Here is a 21,934-nt window from a genome sequence, read left to right on the forward strand (position 1 = left end):
GGACAAAATGACTTCATTGCTCTTATTTGGAAATATCCTTGAAATCTACAATCAGAATAAATTCAACACCAATACATCAATTACAATTGCATGTCCTTTTTTTATGTATTCAATTTTTTTGTTCTTTCTAAAGCTATCCACTCAATTGTTTGGATAGCTATATACTCAACTGTTTGGATCTATTGATGTATCATTCAAACCTCTGAAGTTTAAACAAGCCACATAAATTTTTAAAAATATTGATTATATATGTTAAGCTTCAAGATTGTGGATTTGGGTGCCCTAAGGTTTTTGATGATGCTGATTCTATTTCTACCAAAAAAAATTAAACATTCCCACAGTTAGATTTCTTAAAAAAAATTTAACCATACTCAAATAAAAAATCTACCATTCCCAAAAAAATTATAACCTTCTTAAACAAAGTTTCTAACTACATAATGTACCAGCCAAATTCAATAAAAAATTTACCATTCCCAAAAAAAAATTATAACCTTCTCAAACAACACTTCTAAGTACATAACATACCAGTACCACTGAAATTTCAGAGCACGAGTCCATACTATAATGACAAATTTATGGAATCTCCAAAAATCGTGAGTTGAATTTTGAAGTGATAAATTTTCAAACGAGACGTACATTTTTATTTTATTTTATAAAGAATGCGTTATTACAATAAAGTAAATCAAATTCGTAAGGATTTGCACTTGTATATTATTCCGAACTATTTTATTAAAATTCATTTAAATTAATTTTAATTAAAGTAATTCATCTGGCTTTATAATAAAAAAATTCAATTTTAAAATTGTTTTATAATATAAAAAATTAATTTTAAGAAATCAAATATTTTTATTTGAAAAACAATTTAATTGTGAAATATTTTAATTAAAATTTTAAATTGCAATTTTAAATATATAAATAAATTTAACGATTCTCAAAAAAACTTCAAATATATAAACTACACAATTATAAAGGAGGCTGCTGCTATTATGCTTGATGATGGATGCCCCTCGTACAGGGACTCGTGCGCATGTGTGTTTGGTGGATTTTTGCAACTTCTTTCTCTTCACGCTCCCCGGTATTCAAGTCATAGGGAGGTGATATATATATAAACAGGGAAGAAAAAATCGCCCCGCACCCGTGCGCAGCTGCCGCCACCGTCCAACAGCATGCATCCACTAGTCGTGGCCTTCTCCATCATCCGTCTGCCGCAGTTGACCATCTCCCGTCTGTCACCAATTCTATTGCCGCCGGATTCCTTCCCAAAATAAAAATAAAAACACACAAACAAAAATTCTTATTACATGTTCAACATATAGTGTATGAAAGTGCATTGTTGTAATTTAAAATTATCCAAATAAAATCTGATATAGAAGCTTCCAGATGCAATAGCCCCAATATAATTTGAAAGAAAGAAAAATAAGCAAATTTATACGTGCAAATGTTTTTTCATAGGGTTTGAAAAGACATAATTTAAGAAAATGAACCATGGTATATGTTTTCTCAAATATAGATAAAACCATCTTCACTCCAAAAAAACCACCTCACTTAAACCAAAAAAAAATGATATACAAACAACCCCAATATTTATTCAACTATAATATAATATAATATAATATAAAATAAAATAAAACAAAATTAAAATTAAATTGATATACAAATAATTCAATATTTATTGAATTATAAAATAAAATAAAAATAAAAATAAAATTGATATAAAAACAACCCAATATTTATTGAATTATAAAATAGAATAAAACTAAAACTAAAACTGATATACAAACAACCTCAATATTTATTGAATTATAAAATATATAATCTCAAGGCAGTGAAACTGTTTATATATATATATATATATATATATATATATATATAAGAGATGAGATAAAACTAGCAATTGTCCCTAAAGGTACAAAGGAACATTGAAGGAATAAAATATTTGGGAAGATCATCTTGAAAAACTAAATCACTAAATATAAGAACTCTTATTTTTAATAAAATAAATATTATAAAAAAATTATTTGAAAAAAAATTGAGATATATAAAATGTATGATTGAGTAGGGTGTAGCATGTATTGCATTGAGATAAAGTGGATTCAATGAATGGCAAATATTTCTAGCAGATAATGCTAACCTTATTGCAAAGTGGACTCTAAATAATCAACTAAGTGTCATAGATGTGTAGCGACAACAAATTTAGTAAGAATGGCGATTTTTAATTTCACTCATGCCAAGGATTTTCTTAAAAAAGTGTATATGTAATAGTGGATCAACTTAATCCTAGATTTCCCATTGCTAACAACCTATGCATGAGTACAAAGTGTTGATAAACCTTGCCCCAAGTGTGTCACGTCCATCTATCTGATTTTTCACCACCACTCATTGTCACTAGTGCTAGGTTCCTTTGAGGGCACATGTTCAATCTATGTTGAGGTCCTAGAGCCTAGCAACAAATTTACCGGGCTGCAAAACGAGTCCTCTTGTGATATTCCACTAGTCTAGTCAACACTATTACAGGAATGAGGCTGATGTTCATATCACAAGAAAAGCATAAAAAAATGTTGGAGTACGAAGTGGAAGCTTCTACTTTAGTGGTTTCTTACTTGCTAATGGAAATTTTCCATTGCAACATTTGGTTATTGTGAGAGTAAGATGACAGATGGAAAATTACATAGATAAATAGCTAAATGACCACAAAATTTATACAACTCCTTATTTAATTCTTTGAGTATTGAGGAAATTGTTGGTTTATTATGTTGATTAAGAAAAAATATAGGAAATATACCTTTGTATTATGATAATATAAAAAATAAAGCAATTTTTACTTGCCTATTAAAGTGGGGAAACCTTTCACTAAGAAAAACTCCAAATATAATAATATAAGACAAAACGTGCGTAGCCTTTTATTCTTGTTAAATAGATTCTTAACAGAAAACACTAAATACTTGTTGACCTATCATTAATGGGTACCAACTACCTATTTGTCCTTATATAATGGATCCTTTCATATTAAATAACTATCAACTATTGTACAATGGACCGTATTCAAAGTGGATGGTTGCATACATCAATTGATAGACTCCTAGGTAGTTTAAAGTATGGCGATTAGGGTAGGGCATGAAAATATCCTCTCCCTTCAAAAGAAACATTTTTATAGGCTAGAGATGAGGAAAGTGTTGTAGAATTGTTATTGAATACCATGTTGCATATCAAAGCTACATATCTTTCATTACATTAGTACTTGAATCATGTATTGGTGCACTTTTGACATTGTTTAGTATTCAACACTACTATGAATAGAAACCAAATGGAGCCTTTTTCATATTTTTTTGATAATTTAGTGCACCCCTTGCACTTTGATACCATGACCTTCTTCATGTGAGACACGAGAAAGATAGGAAAAAACTTAGAGTGTGCTAGAAGAGGCAAGATATAGGAAATTTTTCGAACACATTGTATGATTTTATAGGGTCCATGGAATTTTGGTGCTAATTTCTGGGGGTTATTTTATTTGAGTGGCGGTTGTTTATATGGTTGTAGGCAAAGAAACACCTAATCCCCTTTTACAAAAGAAAATTTGGAGAGATGCTAGTCTACCTGTGATTTCATTCTATTTTGAGTCATAATCAAATTTTCTTTAAATGTGTAGAGAACATCTTCTTGGTTATGAAGTGCATTATCCATTGTCTAAACCTTAGAGATGCTTAGTAAATAGGAGGTTACTAACAAGGGTTTTCGCCCATAAACAACTTCATATGTTGTTGTTTAGATAGCTCCATGATAAGTGGTATTGTACGACCATTGTGCTAGGAGAACCATTATTCCCATTGGTATGCTTTTTCAATCAAAAATAGGTTTCTAAGAAATTATTAATCACTTTGGTTAGACCATCTATTTGGGGATGTTACACAATGCTTATGTTTAACTGGTTTTGTATGTCCATGTTAGCAATTTTTAACAAAAGGTTTTTTCTTTTAGAAATTTCATGGCACATGTTGTTTCGACCCATGGTTTTCTAATTCTGATTAAGAAATAATACTGTAATCTAATCCGAGTCAATGGATTAAGGGTTTCGGATGTCACAAAATCCTATATATTGTATTGTAAACAATGATGTTGCTTGATGATAAAAATGATTGCGACATTCCAACTTTAAAAAAAATCCAAAGAAGACAAACACAACAAAACCATACACGACTATGAAAATTAGTATACTCAAATATAATTTTGTAACAACGACCATGATCGACCTCTTGTGTACATCAACCACAACAAATTCTTTAGAGATTTACCATCACTATATTCGGTGAGAGACTGGGCCTTTTGGAGGGAAACTATTGTATCATATACTCCTTTGAACACAAATATAAATCCCTTCCACCCATATTCAATGTCACCATCTTCGTTTTTGCTCACCCAATCCACTAACTCCCTGACATACTCCAAATAAGAGAACAAGAGCTTTGTAATTGGTAGAAGAGGAAGCAACTGAATACCTAGTTTACATTCTATACATTCAGGCTCTGCAAACCACAATTTATTGTCTTGTTTAGTCCCCCACAAAATTCCCACAATGTGGTTCTCTTTGAGGAACTTAGCTTCATAGTCTATTGTTCGGCGGAACATGCCATAGCAGTTTTGTAGATCTTATTTCTAGCACGGACAAGGTCGACTCAGTGCTCATCAACAAGAGTATCCAGAGAATTGAGCTCATCACTTCTCAATAGCAAAGGTGGTTTTAACGACGAGGATTTGAATAATATATGTATAGTTGACATTGAAATATTTATTTATTTATGGTTCATATTCTCCACATTAAAATGTTAACACATGCCCCTTCATATTCGGAAATATAAAACATGTATTTATTTTGTTATTAATATTTTTTTAAATGTTAATTCCATATTAAAGATTAAAGGAATTCTTTCACAACTTAGAAAGAACCTCTTAATGGAATAAGAACAACACACACACTCTCTCCCTCTCTCTCTCTCTCTCTATATATATATAGTCTTTTACTCAATATGTATATTGAAATATTTGATTTATAACCTCTATATATATATATATATATATATATATATATATATATATATATATATATATATATAAAAGTTATACATCAACTCCACATTTAAAATGTAATAAATATTGCACTATAATATTTGTTTTATTAATATATTTTTGTTTTAAACATTATATTTCAATTAAACATAAAATTAATTACACATTATTTAATATGAATAATATTATTTTTACAAGCCCATGGGGTGTAGTTCAATTGGGGATTGCCTTGTTATGAAGTAATTAGTAAACCATGACCTTCACTGTTCAAATCTTCTTGGACTAAACCAACAAAAAGAAATATTATTTTTACAAGAAATTACATATCCTAGTTATGTTAAAAAAAATTACATATTTATTTTTTACTTGTAATTATTTTATCTCTATATAAATTTAATGTAAAATTAAAATGAGATTTAAAATATAATTGCAAATCTTTAATATACAAATCATTAACACGATAAGAAAACTCTAAATAATGCTCTATATCCAATGTCCAAGCATATGCTCTATATCCAAGTCATATGCTCTATATCCAGGTTATCTTTGAATGATATATTTATCAATTCCATATGATACTAACTTAAAAGAGGGACTAAGACATCATCTTTAATCTAAAATTTTTAATTTATGTATTTTTACATAAAAATATTCATCTCTAAAATTATTGTTTATTTAGTTTCACATAATAAATATTTTTTTTATTTATATTGTTCAATTTAAATTAATAATGTAGATAGCCATTACTAATACAATGGTTTTTTTTTTAAATGAAAACTACACCATCACACTCCTTCTATAATCTATAATCCATAGTTGAGTAACCTTTTACTTCTATTAAATATCTATCTAAAAATATAAGTTTTTATTTTTTTAATAATAAAAAATTAAGAATATATTTTTTTATTTTTTTAATAATAAAAAAGTATTTTTTCATTTGCCGAAGCATCTACCGAAAGAGAAAGAGAGCGGCCCCACAAATATATCTATTGATAATATTGGTGGCGAGTCGGACGGGTCGCTAGCAGTTACCCAACCAGTGACAAATCAAACACCTATATGAGGATAAAGTCGGCCAGTGACAAATCAAACACCTGTATGGGGCTAAATTTATCAAGATCTTGCATCTAGCCCCAAGAACTATTGCGTAGATAGGCGCATATCCAGCCCCCAAGAATTATTGTTGAAAAGCAGGGATCCAAAATAATAGCATGTCACTGGAAATGAGGGCCATATATTGACTATAATAATAATGAAGTAGGAAATTAGAGAGGAAACAATTCACTCGATTATAATATGGTAGTGCTATATCCCACATGCAAAGTGTGTATGAGAGATGAAAGGGAGGGGTATAGAAGGGGAAGCTGGGAAGTAACAAAACATTAATGGGCGTGGTCAATCGCTGATCAAAAAGGTCGATGGCCTAGGAGGGTCACCTAAATTACACTCGGGAGGGCGTTTACCTAGAATCTCCCACTTAGGAGAGTGCATGTCATAATTTGTGCATGTCCACTGAGGAGAGTGCATGTCATAATTTGCTCATATCATAATTTGTGACAGTGGAGTTTCACGTTCGCGCGGCCTCCACACTATCCTAAAAATGAAGAGTGCATGTCATAATTTGTGACAGTGGAGGCTCGCGTTTGCGCAGCGTCCACACTATCCTAAAAAAAATGCAGTTCACCAAGCGTGATCTAACATCTGGTAGCTGAATAAAATTGTGACCACTGCCTGGCCTCTCTAATTTTGAAGAGGTAACAAAAGAAATCATTTCAAAACCCTTGGATAGTTCGGAAACCGATTGCAACATTTTTCGATGGTTGGTTGAGAGGCTTCTACTGAGTGAGAGAATGCGAACACCATTACGTGTGCAACAGTTACTTCCATTCATAGATTTCTATTTCTACGAGTGTTCCAATCAATTCTGTTTTTAGATTGATATCTCATTATTGTTTGTTTGCAATTACTTCCATTCATAGATTGCTATTACTACCAGTGTTCCAATCAATTCTGTTTTTAGATTGATATCTCATTATTGTTTATTTTTTGCGTGAGAGGGTGCAAATGCCATTACATGTGCAATAGTTTAATGTCAAGATATTAATCACAAATGGCACCTCAGATGATGTCTATCACTGTTCAGCAGTCATCATAGTCAGCTAGAGTCAACAGATAACAAATATCATTCTGCGTAGTTATTGTTCATTTGTAGCTAAAGATGTGTATAAATTGCAATGTTTAGTAATGAAAGGTGCAAGCTTTGAGTGTTGACTATGTTCTGGTCATGAGGGCTCGCTGGTGTAAAGGTTGATTGTGAAGAGTTGCAAGCCTGTGAGTTGGCTCCTTGGAGTAGTAAGTCTGTCCACTGATAGTTGTGTTCTTGTCATCTGTATGCTGTGTTGAAGCTTGTATTCTCCTCTGACTAAAGCTACCTGGTTGTTGTAAATTTTGTAAGTGTGAGAGATGCTAGGAAAGATTGTTAGAATTATAACGATTCTACTATAATGCGGAAAAAAGAATCGAAAAACTTTAACAATTTTAAATCTGAACTTTAATGCAGAATCAACTTTTATGCCCAAGAAAAATACCTCCAGCCATTGATGCTTGCTCACCAAGTGAAAACAAATGAAGTTTCCTAAAATAGTAATATCACTTGAGAGACAGTGGAACACTCCTCCTTCATTGAATGTTTGACTATAGCTTTATAACAACACCCTTACTGCCAATCTGCTCGAAAACTGTGTTGAGACACCAAGTGCGAACAGCTAAGACTACTCTAAATATCATCCAAATGGATTTACTTGTTCCGTCTTCTCGACCTCCAATATTTTCAAGAAAGAGAGAAGGTGATCGCGCAGAGGATTTAGCTAATACTAACGCAAGCATTGTAAGTCTCATATGCTGGATCTTATAAGAAGACTTCATTTCCCTATGAGTAGCAGAAAAACCACTCCATAACAGAGAGACGAGAACGCAATGCGAGAGGGGAGGTTAATCCAACAACATTCTGGCATCTGTAGTCTTCCAAGCTCTGCTCACTCTCATTTGATGGTGTAAGACTGAAGGGGATTGAGATAGAGATCTTGGGACCAAACAGAAGAATTTATAGCCAAGCTTCCATCAAGCTTCTGATGGCTATGTGTCAAGTGTTCCTTAGATCATGGTAGAGAACTGCAGAGGGAGTAATGGACCACTTCAGAAGCTCCCAACAAGAAATCAATTAACTGCAGTTGATTTCCGTAATTTAAGGAAATTACTGTAGTTGGTTTCCAGAAATTAAGGAAATGACTGCAGTTTACTTCTGTAATTGTAGGCAGCAGTTGGGAAAACTTAATGGAGCTTAACATTCTCCCACTTGGTCCATACTTCCAATCTTAATGTCTCATCTTAAAACCCATTGATAATTTGTATTAAGTAACAGATACATGAATCATGGCGATAAGTCCTCTAATGATGAGTATTATCTTCCATGTATTACTATGTATTTATTCTTATTATAATTTATGTGGCAACAATTTCTTAATGAATAAACCTTATGTTTATTCCTGGTCCTACATAGATGAATTTTCTCAAATCAAATTAAGGTGCACATAAATATGAGAAAAACATCGCAATAATTAAGAATTTCATTAAAATAACATTGTCCATACAATGAGAAACTACATAATGAAACCAAGTCCCATATTCATTATATGATCCTTGAATTTAAACAATGGCATGCCCTTAGTCAAAGGATCAATGATCATCAACTCAGCGCTGACGTGCTAAATGGCCACTTTCTTTTCTTTTACACGTTCCCTTATAGCTAAATACTTAAAGTTGATGTGTTTATTTTGACTCCCACTTTTGTTGTTTTTAGCCATAAAAACAGCAGCCGAATTGTCACAATATATTTTCAATGGCTTAGAGATAGAATCCATAATTATAAGCCCAGAAATGAAACTCTTAAGCCATACACCATGTAAAGTAGCCTCAAAATAGGAGACAAACGCGGCTTCCATAGTGGAAGTGGCAATCATGGTCTGCTTGGCACTCCTCCATGATATAGCTCCACCGGCCATCATAAAAATGTATCCTGATGTTGATTTGCGTGAATCAACACATCCAGCAAAGTCAGAATCTGAGTAGCCAATTACTTCCAAGTTGTCCGTTCGTCTATACATAAGCATGTAGTCTTTGGTTCCTTGAAGGTACCTCATTACTTTCTTTGCAGCTCTCCAGTGGTCTAAACTGGATCACTCTGATATCGTCCCAACATTCCCACAACAAATGAAATGTCAGGTCTTGTGCAGACTTGAGCATACATTAGGCTTCCGATAGCAGAAGCATATGGAATTTTCTTCATTTGTTCCCTTTCAAAGTCGTTCTTCGGGCATTGGTTCAAATTGAACCTATCACCCTTCACAATGGGAGCTACACTTGGTGAACAATCCTTCATCTGAAATCTCTCTAAAATTTTATTAATATAGGTTTCCTGTGACAGACCCAAGATTCCTCGAAATCTGTCTCTATGGATCTTAATGCCAATGACATAAGATGCCTCACCCATATCCTTCATATCAAAATTTTTAGAGAGGAATTGTTTCACCTCATGTAGCAAACCCTTATCATTGGTTGCTAGCAAAATGTCATCCACATATAAAACAAGAAAACAAATTTTATTCCCACAAACTTTCAGGTATATACATTGATCCATAATGTTTTCTACAAAACCGAAAGAAGAAATTACATTATGGAATTTCAAATACCATTGGCGGGATGCTTGTTTTAAATCGTATAATGACTTCTTGAGCTTGCAAACCAATTTCTCACCATCACTAGAGGGGAATCATTCAGGTTGTTTCATGTAAACCTCCTCCTCTAGATCTCCATTGAGAAATGTCATTTTCACATCCATTTGTTGCTACTCTAAGTCAAAATGGGCTACTAATGCCATAATTATGTGCAAGGAATCTTTCTTAGATACAGAAGAGAAAGTCTCCGTGTAGTCGATTCTTTCTTTCTAAGTGAATCCCTTAGCAACAAGTCTTGCCTTGTATCTCTAAATTTTTCCCAGTGAGTATTTCTTTGTCTTAAATACCCATTTACATCCAATGGATTTTGCACCATTAGGTAACTCAACAAGATCCCAGACTTCGTTACTCTTTATAGAATTCATCTTTTCCTTCATGGCATCGTACAATAGTTCTGATTCTTTGCAACTCATGGCTTGTGAAAATGACTCGGGATCATTTTCGGCTCCAATGTTGTAGTCAGATTCTTGCAGATACACAACATAATCATCAGGAATTGTTGATCTCTTTGGTCTAGTAGATATTCTCAATGTTGTACCATCATCTTCCTGAGAAGTATGTGGTTAACTCGTTGTTCAAAAGTTCTTGGCAACTCTTGAACTACCTGATCTACTGGAATGTCGTCAACAGCTTGTGGAACTCCAATAATTGGTTGATCACCACCAGTTTATACTTGAGGGGTGCTGTGAACAATAATCAATCTATCACTTTAGGTGGAAGGTTGAGTTTCTGAATGATCCTTCTTAGAAACTATGTTCCTGGTTTGATCGCTCCCATTGATCAAGTCATTTTTCAAGAAACTTTGCATTTCTTGATTCCACAATCCTAGTGCCGTGAGATGGATAATAAATTCTGTAACCTTTAGACCTTTCAGCATATCCAATGAAATACCCACTAATGGTCCTTGGGTCCAGCTTATTCTCTTATGGATTATATATTCTCACTTCATACGGACATCCCCAAACGCACATATGTCGCAAACTCGGTTTCCAACCTTTCCATAATTCAAATGGCGTTTTAGGAACAACCTTGGTTGGAACTCAGTTTAATATATACACTGTCATCTTAAGTGCTTCAGTCCATAAGGATTTAGGAAGATTGGAGCTGCTAATCATACTCTGCACCATGTCCAATAATGTTCAGTTTCTTCTTTCTGCTACACCATTCTGGTCGGATGAACCAGGCATGGTGTATTAGCCAACAATCCCATGCTCTTGAAGAAATTTAGCAATGGCCCAGGTGCTTGTCCATTTTTTGTGTATCTACCATAATAATCTCCACCTCTATTTGATCTCACGATCTTAATTTGCTTGCCGAATTGTTTCTCTACTTCAACCTTAAAAATCTTAAAGGCATCTAATGCTTCACTCTTTTTATGAAGCATGTAGAGATACATATATCGTGAGTAATCATCTATAAAAGAGATGAAGTATCTTTGACCATGTGAGTCCATGTCTGGACTACATATATCAATATGTATGATCTCTAATATGTCCTAACTCCTATTGGCACCTTTCTTTGACTTGTTAGTCTGCTTTCCCTTTATGTAGTCCACACAAGTCTCAAAATCAGTAAAATCCAGAGTATTAAGTACCCCTTCATTTACTAATCTTTTAATTCTTTCTATGGAGATATGACCTAGTCTCCAGTGCCATAATTGAGAGGAATCTTCATTAATAACACGTCTTTTAGTGCCAATGTGAACATGCATTGAATCATAAGTGACATTGTTTTGTAAATTAATGCAATAAAGACCATTAGACAAAATACCATTCCCAACACAATCAGATTTATAAAATAAACTGAAGAATGTTTCTGAAAAGTTAAAGGAATATCCAAAAGGTACAAGCCTTGAAACTGAAATCAAGTTTCTAAAAAAACTTGGAACATAAAAGGTCTTTCCTAATTCTAAAACAAAGCCACTACTTAAAGTTAAATAGCATGTTCCTATAGCTTCCACATGCGAGCCCATCTTGTTTCCTGATAAGATGCTTTTCTCACTTCCCACTGGCTTCCTTAGGTTTTGCAAACCCTGCAAGGAATTCGAAATGTGAATTGTTGATCCAGAATAAATCCACCATGTGTTAATATTAACATTAACCATATTAGATTCATAACAAACAAATGAGATTGCATTACCTTTGTCCGCAAGCCATTTCTGAAATTTGGCGCATTCCTTCTTCATGTGTCCCTTCTTTTTATAGAAGAAACACTTGGAATCCTTCTTGATATCGGCTTGGGGTGGTAATTTACCTTTCCCTTTCCGATTGGCTTGATATTTTCCCTTTCCACACGTTGCCAGCATCGCACTTTCTCCTAGTTCCATCACCAATCTCTCTTCCTCTTGAACACACATGGTCATGAGTTCATTAATTGACCATTTATCCTTATGTGTATTGTATGAGATTTTGAAAGGTCTGTATTGGTGCGGAAGGGTGTTCAGGATGTAGTGCACCAGGAAGGACTCTGATATTTCAACCTCGAGTTTCTTCAATTGAGCCACAGTGTCCCTCATCTGCATGATGTGCTTGTGCACACCTTTTACACTAGTGAGCCTTAGGGATGAGAAATTCATGATTAGAGTGCTTGCTAGTGCCTTGTCTGAAGTGACAAATGGATTATCAATGACCTTTAGCAAATCTCGGACCTTTTCACGCTGATCAACGGAACCACGAATGCCAACTGAAATATTAGTCTTAATGAACATCATGCTTAGGCGATTAGATCGCTCCCATCGTTCATAAAGCGTGATGTCCGCTGCAGTGCTGGTATTAGTGAGTGTCAGTGGTTCATCTTTCCTAATAGCATAGTCTATGTCCATCCACCCCAAATGAAGGAGAACCCTCTCCTTCCAAACCTTATAGTTATCTCCCTTAAGTTCAGGGATATCACAACGAATTTCAGAGAAATTTGCAGGTTGTACAACTGCATAAAATTAAAGATCACATGCTTATGTTAAAAATGAGGCCTAAATGAAATTTCATGCTTTACCAATGTAAATCATGCTTAAAAATTGAATCTCGTGACATAAAAATTGTCTGTGGACTAAATTTTCAATTCAACCAGATTCAATTATTCTTTATGATATAATTTATCAGATTAATCACTTAATTCATAATTCTAAAGGGTATATTATGATTATAATTTGATGTAAATTCTATCCTAAATTTGAGCTTTATGATAAAACTATTAATTCATAATTCCTGTGTGTAAGTTATGAATAATTTAATACTTTATCCTAATTAATTATATAAATATAATAAAAATTCTCGTGGGATAAAATTTATCATATTTAGTATAATTAATTACAATTAATTTCTAAATATTCTTTATGTGATCCTGACCAATCATAAAATATAATATTATTGAATTAGAAATGTTGTGGCTATTCTCTAATCAAATAAAAATTATATGGATCATTTAAACATTATTTTTTTTTATGCAAAAAAATTAGCTTGATATGACAATAATTATAAATTGCATAAATAAAAATATAATATTCATGCATAACATTCAACGATAGGTCTCATATACTCATCAAAAATAGCATGTTTTTAATTTAGAATAGTAATAATCAATTCATGCAAATTAAATATGAGCATAGTTAATAAATTTTGCACAACAATTATCCAAATTGCATATAATTAAATCAAATAAATATTATAAGCATAAAAATTGAGCAAAATAATAATTAGACATATTTCCAAATAAATTCTTTAATTCAGAAAATTTTAAAAATATGTCATTTAGCCAAACAGAGCATGTCTATAAACACCAAGGCATAAATAAAAAATTGCTCTGATACCAAATGTTAGAATTATAAAAATTCTACTATAATGCAGAAAAAAGAATCGAAAAACTTTAACAATGTTAAATCTAAACTTTAATGCAGAATAAACTTTTATGCCCAAGAAAAATACCTCCAGCCATTGATGCTTGCTCACCAAGTGAAAACAAATGAAGTTTCCCAAAACAGTAATATCACTTGAGAGACAGTGGAGCACTCCTCCTTCATTGAATGTTTGACTATAGCTTTATAACAACACCCTTACTGCCAATCTGCCCTAAAATTGTGTTGAGACACCAAGTGCAAACAACTAAGACTGCTCTAAATATCATCCAAAGGGATTTACTTGTTCCGTCTTCTTGACCTCTAGTATTTTCAAGACAGAGAGAAGGTGATCACGTAGAGGCTTTAGCTAATACTAACGCAAGCATTGTAAGTCTCATATGATGGATCTTATAATAAGACTTCATTTCCCTACGAGTAACAGAAAAACCACTCTGTAACAGAGAGACAAGAATGCAGTGCGAGAGGGGAGGTTAATCCAACAGTATTCTGGCATCTGTAGTATTCCAAGCTCTGCTCGCTCTCATTTGATGGTGTAATACTGAAGGGGATTGAGATAGAGAGCTTGGGGACCAAACATAAGAATTTATATCTAAGCTTCCATCAAGCTTTTGATGGCTATGTGTCAAGTGTTCCACAGATCATGGTAGGTAACTGCAGAGGGAGTAATGGACCACTTCAGAAGCTCCCAACAAGAAATTAATTAAATGTAGTTGATTTCCGCAATTTAAGGAAATTACTGCAATTGGTTTCCAGAAATTAAGGAAATGACTGTAGTTTACTTCCGTAATTGTATGCAGCAGTTGGGAAAACTTAATGGAGCTTAACAAAGATTAGTGAATCAGTGTGCAAAGAGAATCAATTTGCTCAAGCTTGAAATCATGTTGTTGTGTGAAAGACGATGTCAGTTGTTGTGTGAAAGATGTTGGTGAGTGACGCCGTTGTAATTTGGACAGTGTGGCACTGTGCTACTGTGAGTTGTAGTCGCTATAAAAATTGAGCGGTTGTTTTCATCTTCGGTTTGCTCCATCGTTGCATTTCAAAGCCTTTTCTGTGGTAAAATACTTTTAAACTAAAACCTAGTGTTTTGTGAAATATGCTTTTTATGATTAAAAAAGGAGCAAGGCATTTTTATTTTAGAGTTTGATGTTATAAAGTGTAATAATAGCAAGTGAGTTTATAAGAAAAAAGAAATAATATTCAAGTGTGTTGTACCGTGGTCTTTATAATGGTGAGAAGGAATATATGTTTTTATAACATGCTTTGAAATGATATTGGGAAGAGGAGAGTAAAACTATTGTGTGGTTTAAGGAGTGATAAGGTTTTTATAGAAAAAATAAATTATGTGGTGAGAGGATTATTAAAAATAAAAACGAGTTTTCTTTTTAAAGTGAAGTTTAATATAAGGAGGTTTTATTCTTTTTATGGTGAAAATTTATGAGATTTTATGATGATTTTTTGAGATCACTTTGGATGTGGTGAATTTGGGTGCATTTGGATTTAGATTTGGTGGCATTTTGTTGATTGGAGAAGGTTTTTTTTTCTATCATGTCAAATTTGTTGGCTGATACTTATTTGAATGAATCCACGATGGAGGAAATTATGTGAATTTGAAATTCAAGTTGCTGAATATTTTAGAAGGTTATAATTTGTAGTCCATTGTGAGTGGGGATGAGCCCAAACCCACTGTTGCAGCTTCTATTCCAGATTTGGAGAAAAGGGAGACGAAAGAAAAGGTGTTGCTGCATATGTTTATAAATGACAACATTATTCCTCACATCAGAGATTGCAAGACATCAAAGGAAACATGGGATATGATGAAGGGTTTGTATGAAACAATAAATACAAACTGGATCTTGTTTTTGAAGACTAAGCTTTTATCTCTAAAAATGGAAGCAAATGAAAATATAAGCAATTTCATATCTCGTGTCAAAGATTTAAGTGATAAGTTGGGAGATATTGATGAAAAGTTATCTAGTACTGACTTAGTCACCATTACATTAAATGGCTTAGTGCAAGATTATGAATTTTTTGTTTCATGTCTTTCAGCTAGAGAGAAGCCCCCCACATTTGATGAATTGTTAGGAATTATTCTACAAGAGGAGGAGATGATGAAGAGATTTAATTTGGGCTCCAATAGTTCATATTTGGCATTGGTAGCGAAGGGAAAACATCCATACAGAGGCAAGTCATGGGACAAGAACAAAGGAGGCAAGTTTCAAGCAAAATAGAAAGGTATGACACAGTCTAAATTTCCAATCCATGAGAAATGATGATTGTTATTATTGTGGAAAACTTGAGCATCATTCTAAAGATTGCTATAAAAGGAAATATAATGAGTCTAGGCAAAGAAACAAAAGGCATAATGGAAATTTTGTGGACAAAGACACCTCAATCAGTGATGGATTTAAAAATATTAAATTGTTTGTTTTTGATGCTGCATTGTCTGTGGAAAATGATGATGTGAATGCTTGGTTCATTGATTCTATTGCATCACTCCATATGTCTTGTAATAAGGAGTGGTTTGATGAATATTATGAAAACATTGATGAAACTCATGTTTATCTAGGAGATAACAGATCACTTAAAGTTCAAGGTTATGGAGTAATAGGTGCGAATTTGCCTAATGGACAAGAGAGACAGATCCATAAAGTGATTTATGTTCCTCGTATCAAAAAGAATTTAATTTCTGTTTTTACTATTGTTGATCAAGAGTTGAAGGTGGAATTTGTTAAATCACAGTGTGTAGTGAAAGCCATTCAAGATCACTACAAGGTTATTGCCACAGGTACCAGAGTTGGAGGCGTGTATAAGTTGGATGTGATCAGGAAAAGTCATCAAGCGTTGGCATCTACAACAATATCAACAGTAGAGTTATGAAACCAAAGGTATGGACATCTAAATCACAATGATTTAATTCTACTTCAAAAGAACACAATGGTTGAAGGTCTTCCTCTCTTGAAGAATGATCATGTTGAATGTTAAGCATGTGTACTTGGAAAGCAACATAGGGAGGAATTTCCTATACATAAAGAAAAAAGGCATAGGGAAATACTTGAATTAATTCATACTGATGTATGTGGACCTATGCAAACTAGATCTATTGGTGGAGCATGGTATTTTCTTATTTTTGTGGATGATAGATCTAAGTATACATGGGTTTATTTCAGAAGAAAGAAGAGTGATGCTTTTGAGTACTTTAAAGAGTTTAAGAGTATGGTGGAACAACAAACTGGTAATTGCATCAAAATTTTGAGATCTGATCAGGGGAGAGAATATAAATCAAGAGAATTTAATCAATATTGTAAAAGCAATGGGATTCTACAGCAATTTACAGTGCCATGTACACCTCAGCAAAATGGAGTTGTTGAGAGGAAAAATAGAACACTAGTTGAATGTGCACGTAGTATGCTTCAAGGAAAAAATATTTCTAATGGTTTTTGGGTTGAAGCCATTAATATTGTTGTTCATTTGAAAAATAGGAGTCCAACTAAAATTTTAGAGCTTAAAACACATTTTGAAGCATTTTATGGTTACAAACCAAAAGTGAGTCATTTAAGAGTTTTTGGTTGCAAGGCATTTGCTCATATTCCAAAAGATGAAAGAAGAAAACTTTATGCAAAGTCAATTAAGTGCATATTTATTGGTTATTGTGATGATCAGAAAGCATACAAGTTGTTTGATCGTAGTACTCATAAATTTCTTGCAAGTAGGGAGTTGGTGTTTCATGAGAATGCAAATGAAGGTGATAAAATGAATAATACTGGTGTATGGCATGATACTAATGATTATGTCAAATTAGATACAAGTTTTGAACAAGAACAAGAACAAGAACAAGCATAGGAACAGGTACAAGTTCAATAGCAAGGAGCATCAAGTAGTCATCACACTCCAATAAGAGAGGAGACTCTGCAAAGTAGAAAGAAAAATGAAAGCAACAAAAATCTAAGAAGGTTATCATGTTTTTTTTTTGAGTAAAGACTATTCTATTAAGTAAAAAGAAAAGAGAAAAATATTTACAAAGAGGTAGCAACCTCTGAGGGGGCTAAAGCCAGCCCTCTGTCAGAAAAATTCCGGCCCTCAGCACTTGACTGTTTGTTTACATAAATAAAAATGAGAGCCCAGGACTCAATATCACTAGACATCACCACCAAAAAGCACAAACAAGAGGACGATAGAGCATTACAATGAAAAAAGGCTGACGAGGACATCAGAGGCAGCACAAAACCGCATAACAAAAACCACCATTTTATCGGACCGCCGTCGACCAACGAGCAGTTTCCGTAAGGACGAGCCCGATAAAGCCTCCTGTTGACGCGTGGCTTTCGCCTGACGTCATCAAGTCTGACTTTTCGGGTCGTAAAGTTCTGCCAAAAAAGGCCTTCTGAAATCCTCCTCCACTGTCCGATCTTCTCCATCAATCTCCGTCGTTGATTGATTCTGCCCGAGGTGGTAACTTTGCCTCGTCGCTATTGGCTTTGCCCGGAGAACTGACCTAATCAATCATTACATTGTCTTCAATGTCCGTAATACTGCGACTAGGAGGCATCACCGGATACAGAGCAATGCCAGAGAACTGCGCCGGTGCATAAAAAATGACCTCCTCGTGTGAGGAAATTTGCTGAAGACCTTCATCCTCTTCATGACCTTCATCTTGCTGCATCTCTGGATGATTGGGGGTAACCTCTACCCTGCCTCCTTGAGTGTCCTTGGAGTTCTGGGAGAGATTTCGATCAATTGAATGTTCGGCAGAGCCAGGGAGGTCATCTTCTTCCTCTGAGAAGATGACCGTGATAGTGGCAGAGATAGTAGGCTTGTGAAGCTTGCTCTTGAAAGTGTAGCGGGAGGTGTGGAAAGAACTGGAGTGGGATGGACCAGAGTGGTTGGAAGGTGGAGAAGCAGGTGAGACTGAAACAAGCCGGGAGATGCGTCGAGGAGCAGGACCTCCCCTTCCTCTAACCCTCCCCCGTGTGCCTGAATTTCTTCCCCTTCGGGAACCACCGCGAGATCGAGCCATACTAGCAATAAGAGATAAGCAGATGAGGTCGACCTGTTGCAGGTTTCGGTGGAGCGCTGATGGCCTCCAAATGCTTGGCACTGAACCTAACTCCTGTGAACCAATTCGACCTGGGATATCTCTGCTAGAATGAGCCAGAGAGAGTGTCGGGCTCTGGGCAATTGATATAGATCTTAATCTCATCATCCTGAAGTACTTACCGCACTTGCTATTCACCCAATTCCTCATTAATGGGACTTGATGCTCTGACAAAAGTCGCCTACTTGCTCTACGATGGCGTCCCACGCAGGCGTCGCTCGTACTGATATCCACCCTCAGCATACCTTGATAGCGTGCCGGCATTAATGAACCATAAATTCCCACCTTATGCCGCTTGCTCCAGCCTATCTCCTCGCTCGCTACCATCTGCTCATGCAGTGACATTAACTTCTCCTGTTGACACCCGCATCCGAGTAAGAAGGTTATCATGTTAGAGTCAGGTACCTATAAGGAAAAAAGATTATGCATTAATGTCTCTTGTTATGGATGTTGAAGAACCTTCAAGATATGATGAAGCTAAAGAATATGAAGATTGGAGAGATGCAATGAATGAATAACAACACATGGGAATTAACATAATTTCCTAAAAAGAAAGTTCCCATAGGATGCAAATGGCTTTATAAATCCAAGTTTAACGCTGATGAAAGTGTTGATAAGCATAAAGCTATATTGGTTGCAAAAGGATATTCACAAAAGGAGGGAATTGATTATGAAGATACTTTTGCACTTGTAGCTAAGTTGAACAAAATTAGAATCATGATTACATTAGCTACACAATATAATTGGAAAATGCATCAATTAGATGTCAAATCTGCTTTTTTTAATGGTGATTTAAAAGAAGTTTTTTTGGTTCAGCCTGAAGGGCTTGTAAAACAGGGACAAGAGCATCTAGTTTGCAGGTTAAACAAAGCTTTATATGGTTTGAAACAAGGACCAAGATCTTGGTATGTGAAAATTGATTCTTTCTTTTATGAGAAAGGTTTTATGAGAAGCAAAAATGATCCTAACCTGTATATCAGGGAAGATGAAGGTGGGAATGTTTCTTTAATATCTGTATATGTTGATGATCTTATCATAATAGGAAATGCATGCAAGTTGATTGAAGAAATTAAAATTCAGTTGTCACATGTATTTGAAATGAAGGATCTTGGTGAATTGCATTAATGTTTAGGTCTTGAAGTTTGGAGGGAATCGGGCAAGACACTAATCACACAAAGAAAATATACAAGGGAAATCCTTGAAAGGTTCAATATGATTGAATGTAAGGCAATATCTACTCCTTTAGAACATAATGTCAAATTGTGCAATGATGATGGAACCAAAGACGTGAATGGAACCTTGTATCGTCAACTGGTGGGAAGTCTGAACTATCTCACCACTACCAGGCCGGATATAGCATATTATGTCAGCATACTTAGTCAGTTCATGGCTAAGCCTTGTGAAATCCACTAGAAAGAAGCAAAGAAAGTCCTTCGATATCTGAAATAAACATTTAATTTTGGTATTATGTATACTGATGAATTTGATGTTGAGTTGGCAGGTTATTCTGATTTTGACTGGGATAGAAATCTAGATGATGGTAAATCTACTACTGGATATGTGTTCAATATTAGTTCAAGACCAATATCATGGAGCAGTAAGAAAGAACCAATTGTTTCCTTGTCATCCACTGAAGCTGAGTATAAAGATTTATGCAGTGCTACATGTGAAGCAATATGGATTAGAAGGATACTTGAAGATGTTGGAGAAACACAACAAGCACCTACATTAATTAGATGTGACAATCAAAGCACTATTAAATTGGTAAACAATCCTATATATCATGCAAAGACAAAGCACATTGACATACAACCTCATTTTGTAAGAGAAAAAGTGCAATCAAAAGAAATTGACTTATCATATTGTAATACAAATGAAAATGTGGCTGACATATTCACCAAGCCTCTTGCAAAGACTAAATGTGAAATGTGTAGAAGTAAGTTGTGCGTTGTAGAAAATCCAAATTATGTTATAAGCCTGGCTAAGACTTAGACTAGCAGGCAAGTTAACATGTAGGTCGTGATTAAGGGGAGGTGTCAGGATATTAATCACGAACGTCACTGTTGATTGTTTAGACGACGACGATCACTATTCAACAACCAGCATAGTTGCCGCTCATTGTCCAGACGATGCCAATCAGCATAGTCGCCACTCATTGTTCAGACAACACCTACCATTGTTCAACAGTGAGCATAGTTGACTAGAGTCAGCAAAGAATAAATATCATTTGGCGCAATTACTGTTCATCTATAGCTAAAGATGTGTATAAATTGCAATGTAATGAAAAGTTGACTGTGTTCTCTGATATTTAATAGATTCATACTAGTGTTCCAATCTATAGTGTTGACTATGTTCTCTGATATTTAATAGATTCATAGTGTTCCAATCTATTCTATTTTTAGATCGATACCAGCGTTCCAATCTAATCTGTTTTCTATAAACACAAGCTGAGCCCCATCATCAATGGATTGATTGTTTGTCATTTCCAACTAATTACAATTGAAAGCCAAAAAATAAAAGGTTGTCTTTAAAATTACTTTATACAATTAGTCTACTTGGTTAGCTCTCTTACGTGGGAGACACCCGTTCAAAGTCCCAGCAATGCTGCAATTTATTTATTTTTACAGTGTAACTGGAAAAGTTTCACAGCAAGGAAAAAGTTTCTTATTTGTTTGCATTCTCCTAGTAATATGTTGCATCGTCATGCTGTGTTTTCCGTATTAAGGGGACGCTGTGTTTGTGCTCCTAATCCTTTGCAAGGGAAAAAGACGGTATTTCTAATTCCTATTTGAAATAGAAATTTGTATATATAAATTGCATATACTTAGTATTTGAAATAGGAATTTGAATATAGATTGTATATTTACTGTTTTAAATCGAAATTTGAAGATACATTGCAATGAGCCCAAGCACTTTTGTGTCAATGTCAAAGCCTAACCCAAAAAGGGTTGTAATACTGCTGTTCTTCCTACTGTAATAGGGCTTAGGATGCTCATCAGCGGAAAGATTGAACTCTACATATGCGTGTTGAAATTTTCTTTTAGTTTCTTGATCCTTTCAAAGAAGATTGGGGAAAGGATCTAATTCTGGAGATTTACACTTTGCAATTGCTATTCATCTAGTCAGCTATCTTGG

Source organism: Pinus tabuliformis, chromosome 7, assembly GCF_031772625.1.
Source record: "Pinus tabuliformis cultivar Carrire ecotype Pingquan chromosome 7, CPIR1, whole genome shotgun sequence".
Lineage (NCBI taxonomy): Eukaryota > Viridiplantae > Streptophyta > Pinopsida > Pinales > Pinaceae > Pinus > Pinus tabuliformis.